General features: G+C 41.6%; 1 protein-coding gene across 1 annotated transcript in view; it reads left to right on the top strand.

The window, feature by feature from the left end:
* The first annotated feature begins 6874 nt into the window (after positions 1–6874).
* The window catches only part of LOC114511114 (zinc finger protein 420-like), a 132680-nt gene continuing 131002 nt past the window's right edge, over positions 6875–8552 (top strand). Inside the window, exon 1 of the mRNA XM_036012894.1 lies at positions 6875–7068. The gene's annotated coding sequence lies outside the window, so the exon portion shown is untranslated. The remainder of the gene's footprint in view (positions 7069–8552) is intronic.

The raw sequence follows: 8552 nt of genomic DNA, 5'->3' as shown, positions 1-8552 counted from the left end.
TAGAGGTTTGTTGTGGTAAGCCAAAGAGAATTGAGAAAGGTGACTGACATAATTTCAGTGAGGGTTTTTTTTTTTTAATTGCTTACTTTGGTTCTGTTTTTCAATGACAGTTTCTTTTTTTCTTTACTACCTAAACCCCACAAAGGCAAGGTTACAGATGGGAGTACTTTATGTCTCGTAATTGTACCACCTTTGAAATCTTGATTTCAAGAATACCTTCCCTACCTTATTACCCTCATTTCTTCTATTTCATATTTTCTATTTCCATTAAAATAGCCCTTTATTTTTAATTCATCTGTCATTTAAATACACTGTCTCATTTTCTACCTTCCTCAGTGGACTACATGTTGTCATTTACAGCATTTTCAACTGGTTTATCATGATGAAGTATTTGTAAATAACTTCAAGCACCTGGGCCTCTTTCATCAGGCTGCCTGCACCTCAGGAATCCTCCAACCTGGGTGAGCTGTTTCCAACTCAGGACCCTTCAAAACAATGTACAGAAAACCAAAGCAAAGAGAATGAAAACAAAAGAATCATTGGGCTTATAGGTGTTTTGTTAATTTCTATAGTTTTTTTAGAGTGTGTTTTGATTATTTCATGCCATAGGGGCAAATTGTAAATGTTGATATGTTCTTTTTTTTAGTTTCATTGAATTTAGATTATACTTTAATTTCCACTTCAGTTTCTTCTTTCTCCAGTGTTATTTTCCAAATTTCAGCATTTCCCAGAGATTTTTCTATTATTGATTTTCATTTTAAATTCACTGTGGTCATAAACATATTTTGTATGACTTGAAATTTTTTAAAAATTAAGGCATTTCATGGTATATATGCTTAAGTCTTTGTGGAATATTATGGCATCTTTAAAAATTATGTATGATTCTATTGATAGGTGGAATGTTCTCATGGAAAAAAATCTGTTTTCTTAGTCTGTGTAGGGAGAAATTCAGTCCTTACCTACTGTGTGCTTCTTTCCTACTGTGTGCTTCTTTCCTTGGTGTCCCCTTTACTCACACTGTACTACCACACTTACACAAAATAGTACACTGCTGACACTGCTGGTTATCTAATGTGTGGGTTTTTCTCCCTTTAAGCAATTCTCTGGGACACCAGCTAGGTGTCAGAGAACTTACAGCAATTCTGACACTATGGCCCAGGAGTTGGCATCAGATCCCCCAGGTGAAGGGCTCAGCCCCACAAGCTGCCCCTTCCACCTACAGCACAGATGCCAGTCGAATCTGTGGCTGACAGTATTGTTCCAAACTTCTAGGTACTAATTTTCTGTCTGCTTGTTTTAGTTATTACAGAGGGGATGGGGGCTGGGAACCTCTGAAGTGCTGTATTTTTTTCTCATTGCAACCCTGTCAGTGCCTTTCAGAGAGTTCCCAGTTCTGCTGCTTGGTTCATAATTTTGTTATTGTCACGTCCTTGTGATGAATTATTGCAGTATGATCATGAAACACATTTCATTGTCCCTGGTCATATTAAATTGTTTTCTAACTTAATTTGATCTTAATAAGGTCTATTCTGTTTTGAATAGTATGCATGTGGTTTATATTTTTCCCACACTTTTAATTTTTGTCCTGGTTCTCCTAATTTTTGGTTAATATTTTGCAATTTTTTTTTTGTTTTATACTGTGTACATTTTTAAGTATCATTTAAGTATATATTGTCTTGTAAGTGATTATACTTTAGTATTTTTACATCCCAACTACTATGATGACCTTGAATACTTTACTCCAATGATCTGCAGCAACAATTATCTTATTGCATGTAATGTTTTCATTTCCTGTGTTTTTTAAAATAATTTTCTTTTTTAATTTTAATTTTTTAAATCCATCACTTTTGGCAACCATTACCTTTATTCATCATAGTTTTTTTCTAGCATTGTTGACATGCCCATCTCTGACCTTTGAGATCATTGTAGATGTTGTACACAAGAGTATTGTTTCAAGTAATGATTTTTATACAAAATCTCTCCTTCGAGTCCATATTTAAAAAATTCAACAGTGGTAAATATTATGTATTCCATATATGTTTAAAAAAATAGCCTTGCCCTGCCTGATTTGGGTCCATGGATTGAGCACAGGTCTGTGAACCAAAAGATCACTGTTTCATTTCCCAGTCAGGGCACATGCCTGGGTGTGGTCCAGGTACCCAGACACAGATCCATGTTTCTCTCCCCCCCCCACTTCATTTCTCTTTAAAAATAAGTAAAATTAATGTTTATTTAAAAAATGAAAAGTCTTTTGTGAAACAGAGGTTAATTGACCAGGTTACACAAGTGCCTGTGTTTTTCAGATTTTTGAATTCTACCATGATTTTGGCTTGTTTAATAAATTAGTAATTTACATCTATTTTAATATTACAGGGAGATATATGATGGAACTTTCCACTGATTGAGGAAATAGCCTTTTTCTTATTGTGAATATATTCATTTCACTCGCTTGTAAATTTTACCAGCAACAAAGCTTTCCATAAACAAAATGAACTCTTGAATTCTTGACTTTCACTGATAATTGGCCCTTCTCCAACTGTTTTTAGTTTGATAAAAATTTCTACCAACCATTTATTTGCTTGTGAACATGGGGATCCACATTGAAATATTTATCCCAACATAACTGGTTGTAATTTTTATAACAATGTATGATCTTCATAATCTACCTTCCAAATATCTTCAAAACTATTGTCAACATTGTATATAAAGTAAAAACAAAAACCATCTTCAGGAAACAAGTACATGGAAAGAGTTAATAAAATGATCAGATTAAGCCTTCAGTTATATCAGGGTCAACCATAGACCTTAAAACATAATATAAATGTAATCAAATTAAGAAATTTTTAAAAATGGTTCCTTAGTGTCCACAACTGGAAGGACTTTTTCCTAGTTTGAAAAGCAAATTTTGCAATAAAAAATAGAAAGTTTTGAGCCATTCTTCACTGATAAATGAATATGAGAGTTATACTCATTAGAGAAAAAGTACAAATATAATGAATTTGGAAGGAATTGAGGCAGAATGAATTTTCACTGAGCATCAGGAATCCATAAAAATGTGGAAGATGTTAAAATATAATGAATTGGGCAATGTATTTAACCAAGAGTCAAAGATTACTAAACATCAGCCAATATACATCTAATAGAAATCTTAAATATATTGAATATGTGTGGCAAAACCTTATTCAGAATTTAATTATTGGGGTCAGCAAAATATTAATTTTGGAAACAAATATTCATAAGGAAAATAGAGATAAAATCCTTTTTAGGGATAAGGAAAATAGAATACTTTTTAGATAATTACTACCAGAATATATAACCAATTAAGTGAATACGTGACCTTATGTTCTGGTTGAGATCTCCTACAGTAATAGTCAACTAAAGAAGAACAAAGAGACATTTAACCCAGGCTCGACCCTGGAGCAAGCATCCAGCCACCAGGAATGCAGAGGATGACTGTCACGTTCCAGGAATCACTAATAAGGACATTTGTTTATCAGAGACTGGAGAGACTGCAATGGAACTTTTTTCAACTCTTCTTGCAGCTATGAGACAGGTTGGCACTGGCACAGGCCATAAAACACAGGTGTCCAGGGAAGGAAGGAAAACTAAGGCAAAGGGGTGGTACGGGAAAACCTCACTTCTTGCTAGTACAGTAAAGAATTACAGATCAGCATTGTTTGTTAGCATCACAGCAGAGTTTGTGAGTGAGAAGTTCTCATGAAAGAGAACTGGCCTAGCCAATTTGGGGGTGAAAGGCATAGGCTTGGGTCACAAAAAGCAAGGGTGACAAAAGCAAAGATCCTTTGTTCTGAGAGCTTATATAGTTTGAAGGATGGAGGTGACATAATTACATATTCATTGGTGGGTAAAGGTGTACCAGCTTCCCTCAGGGGGACTTGACTATCCAAAAGTAGGTATGTGTGGAGGGTTGTTAACCAAAATTCTTACCTTACTCAATACCACATTTGTTCATCTTGTAAAACAGACCTGACAGGATGCATTTAACTAAAGTTGAGGCAGTTACCCAAAGTTATTTATGGGCTCCTTTTGTAAGCACTGGGGACTGTCTTGTAAAACAGATAGTGAACATGGGCAGGCAATTAGCAAAAGTTGTTTTAAGGGCATTTTCTTTGGGCACTGTCTTTCCCCTTCTAAACTGTGGGATGAATACACAGTTTCAAAGGCTTTCTCCCTGATAGTGGAAATGTTGCAGAATTTCAAGGGCTCCCTCCTACACTGTCATGGAGTTTCTTGTGATGTTTGGAACACCTGGCAATCCTATTGGGCAAAGCTCAGGACTGAGTTTGTGGATGAGACTTGTCTCCTTCCTCCTTCCTGCCTTGGTTTACTATCTAGGCCCCATAATGGAGAGAGAACACCAGAAGGAAGGGAGGGGGCTTGGCTGACGCTGCTCAACTACCTTTGCAGATCCCTGTCCCCTCACACCCAAGGGAAAGCTCAAGGCCATGCTCCCCCTAGGAATCCCTCCCTCCCAGATTCTCATGTTTCTCCAACATAAATTTTTGAAAACTCAAGGGGAAGGTGGATGTTAGGGTTTTTACCTGCCAATTTCTCTGATTGCTGACCTCTGATATTAATAAAAAGCACCATTATAATCCAATCCCTATCTCTCTTTTTTGGCCGAGCAGTGACAAGCAGCGTGATCCCAGTGAAACCAGAAAAGTTGGTGTTTGTGTTGCCTGTCACTACCAGGACCAATAAGCAGAGACAGGGATTGAATCTTTATGGGCACTTTATCCAGATGGCTGGAGATCTGAGAAGACAGCAGGTTATGTACCCTAACCGACTACCTTAAATTCCATTTCAATCCTACCCTTTTTATAAGGAGAAAAGTGTAGGGTAAGGGGTTTGGAATTCAGGAAAGAGGTTAATCAGATGAAAAAATGTAGCCCGGCAATTTCCCTAACATCCTTTCGTCCACTGGTGATTTTTTAAATCTGGGTCCTGTGTCCTGTATCCTGGTGTTACAGAATGGACCCATGGTGGAATGGGGCAAAATACTGTTACTGAATGGATCCCCCTCTTCTACTGGAGTCCTCCTGTACTAGGTTCACCTTGCCAACTGCCAAGGAATTATGGCTCTCAATGCCAGAGTTTGATGAAAAGGAAAGCAATGACTTTTTTGAAACATACAGACTTACAGTAATGACTTAATGTCTTCATTAAAATCCCAAAGTCCCTTAAAACACCCACAAACACACAGTCTTTCCTTTCCCCCTTTGCCCAGTCTGGGGCACCATACCTCAGGAAAAGAAATAGAAGTCCGTGGCTCAGGTCACACCCGGTTCTTCCCAGTAATCCGTGCTTGGCTGGCAGACCTTCCAAGGTTCCCAGCACCATCAGCTGTGTCACCAGGATCTCCAGTTCTTAATCCAAACCCACATGGCACCTTCTAATGGCCAACAGCAAGAGTCCTTTCACCCCTTTCCTTCCTGCAATGTCTCTACCGCATTCTTCCAAACTGTCGAGAGAGCTCTGTATCACTTCTATATCACTTCTACATCTTGCTCTCCAGCTTCCTAAGCTGCGTGGCAAAGGGAACCCCCAAACTGAGTAGTTACACACTTTGTCAAAAACCATGTGTTTCCTCCAACCTCAAGACGGTGTGGTCCCATCCCACAGGGCTGGGGCGCCTGAATTTAAATCCTGGCACAAATCTTCCTTTGCATCCCCATTTCTGACTCCTCCCACAATCAGCTACACCTTCCAGAATTCCCATATTTCTCCAGCTTTTCTGGGCTGCCATAGTAAGTGCAGGAAGTCATGGCCCCCTAACATGGAGCCAACCATCTTCAAGCTCTCATGCAGGTACTGTAACCAGGGGGAGTTGCTTCCCAGTTATGTCCTGGGTGGAAGTCACTCCCATTTTACTGGCTCAAAGCATGGCCATGACTACTTAACATATCTATGAAACTTGTCAAAAGTTACAGATATGAGCCCTGACTGGTGTAGCTCAGTGGATTGAGCGTGGGCTGTGAACCAAAGGGTCACCAGTTTGATTCCCAGTCAGGGCACATGCCTGGGTTGTGGGCCTGGGGGCCAGGTGAGAGGCAACCACACATTGATGTTTCTCTCCCTCTTTCTCCCTCCCCCTCTCTCCAAAATAAATAAAATCTAAAAAAAAAAGTTATAACAGAAAGCAAGTGGAAAGGATTAAAAAATAAGTTACAGCTACGTTGAATGACTGTTCTTATTTGCAAAACTGTTGATATGCAAAATAACTCTCAAAGGCCCTGTTCCACATGTCCCATCCCCCAGTTCAGACTTGTAGGGGTGAGGACATCTTATATTTTTAATATTTCCTGGACACCCCAAGTTCTGAACCACATTACAAATCCCTATTTGGGTGTGGGGGCCTGGCTGCACCCTGATACACTGGGTAATTTTATCTGTGTCCTGGACGGTGGGATGTCTCTCCCTGGAACACATGGCTCAGACACCATCTTGATTGCTTATAGTCTCTTCTGGGGCACAGAGGTTGACTTTCTTGTGGTCCCCTGGAGTCATGATGGACTGTACCTTTAGTTTGGCAACAATAGCTTTTTACTTACATTAACTACTAAGTTTATTAACTGTTACCTAAAACTAAAACTTTTCCAACTCAAGTACCTCTGTCACCCAGATTCCGTTTCCCTCCCCTTTCACTGGTACAAATTGTAGAAGTAATGATGTGGGTAAACCAAACACAGTGAGCAAGGAAAGACTATAACCAATGACAACAAGGCGGAGCGGAGCCCAGGACAGGCCGCTGGGCCCATCCACCTTCTGCTTTCCTCTATCTCTGTAAAAGGCTGCCTCGCCAAAGGCCCATCTTCCAAAGCACGGACGCTAGCCCCGGGCTCTGACCCTGCCCCTAGTTTGACGTGTAGAGCATGCGCAGTTCCTTACAGACGCAAAAGCAGCTGTGGAGTAGCAAGGTCTGCGTTGTTCTTCCAGGTTTCTTTTTTTTCCGGTTGAAACCTAATTTTCTCAGTCCTCCTTTCTACGCACGTGAAGACGAAGGGTCACTACAGTCGATGAAATTGCCGCTCCTACCCTCCCGTGGCGGTGAGTCCAGTGTCCCCCTGAGACGCTCTGCGATAGTTTCAGGAAAACTCAGCCTTCAGGCAATGGGCACAGCTTGCAGGGAAATTTTCCTGCTGAAAGCGCTTCCCTGGGCAGCAGTCCCACTCTACGCCCTTTAAAGTCTCGGGAGACGCAGTCAAATCCTGTGCATCCCACCCCTCTGACTCGCCACTCGATCCCTGGAGCCGGGATTTCGCCCGGGCCGCGGGATCTGCAGACCCCACCCCCAATTTAATAAGAGACCCGATCCGATAAGAACACACTTTCTATGGGATGGGACTTAGGAGAGGAGAACAGGGTGTCCCCAGAAGAGGTGACCTGCCCACGCAGGGAAGGATTTGTGGAAGCGGTGAGGGCGAAGTGTGGGGGGGGGGGGGGTGAGTGGGCGGGAAAGCCGCGGAACTAGGCTGTGAGGGAATCCGGAAAAGGAATGAGAGGCACGACGCGTGAGGGGGAGAAGAGATCGGTGAGGGGCTGTAAGCGTCCGCAACGCAGGGGATGTGGGCGGGGGGGGCGGGGGGGCGATGGGACCGCGACTTAGGAATGAAAGGATAGGTGGGGAAAGTAGCCGGAGGAGGAAGGCAGGGAAGAAATGCTGAGGAGCCGGGGAGCCCCACAGAGACAAGAGGAGCTTACTGGGAGCAGAGGGGGCAGCAAAGGGCGAGACGTCAGTCAGAGGGAGTGGTTCTGAGGAGAAGAGTTAGGGGAGTGAGCGGTGGGACGGGAAGGGGGTTTGGGGATGACGGATCAGAGGGACAAAGAGCGCTGAGAGTCAGCCAGCGTGTGGGAGGTGACAGGAAAGCCTAATAGGGGCAGCAGAGGGGACACAGGCATGGGCGGGGAATGCAGAAGTGTATGAAGATGGGAGCAATCAAATATATCAGGGAGAAAGAGCAAGTGACGGTGAAATAGGTTTCAGTTGTTTGAGGGAACAGGAGTAGGTACAGGAATAGAGAAAAGGGAAGAAGGAGCAGGGAAGGTGGGAGGGGAAACACAGGAAAGGACAACAGTGCAGAGAAACGGGAGAGAAACATCCATACACAGAAATACAGAGTGGCAGGAAGAAGGATGTGGATGATTAATTTGTAAGATATTGGCTTCTGACTTTATATATTTAACATTTGCTGGATTTTTTTTTCACTTAAATAGATTTGAATGACAGTTGCAAATCTCCAGTTTATAAGGCTTGTGAATTTTATCATTCTTAGCTTCAAACTGGAACCATTATTTACTCGGAGGGCAGAAACTTGTCTTCTAGTCATGGGTCCTTTCTCATTTTCTGGGATGGCAAGAGGAGGGTGACCTGGGACAAGATGTGACTGAGTCTCTCACTACATGATGCTTCTTCAAGGAATATTAAAACCATTAGGTCTTTTTTCTCTCTCCATTGGATTTTCTTTTTTTTTATCTTACTTTGAATGTATTTTTTAAAAAACATATTGAAATAAATCTGACTCCATTGAATA

Source organism: Phyllostomus discolor, chromosome 12 (assembly GCF_004126475.2).
Source record: "Phyllostomus discolor isolate MPI-MPIP mPhyDis1 chromosome 12, mPhyDis1.pri.v3, whole genome shotgun sequence".
NCBI classification, from domain to species: Eukaryota; Metazoa; Chordata; class Mammalia; order Chiroptera; family Phyllostomidae; genus Phyllostomus; species Phyllostomus discolor.
The sequence above is the reverse complement of the archived record's forward strand: the minus strand, read 5'-3'. Positions and strand labels throughout refer to the sequence as shown.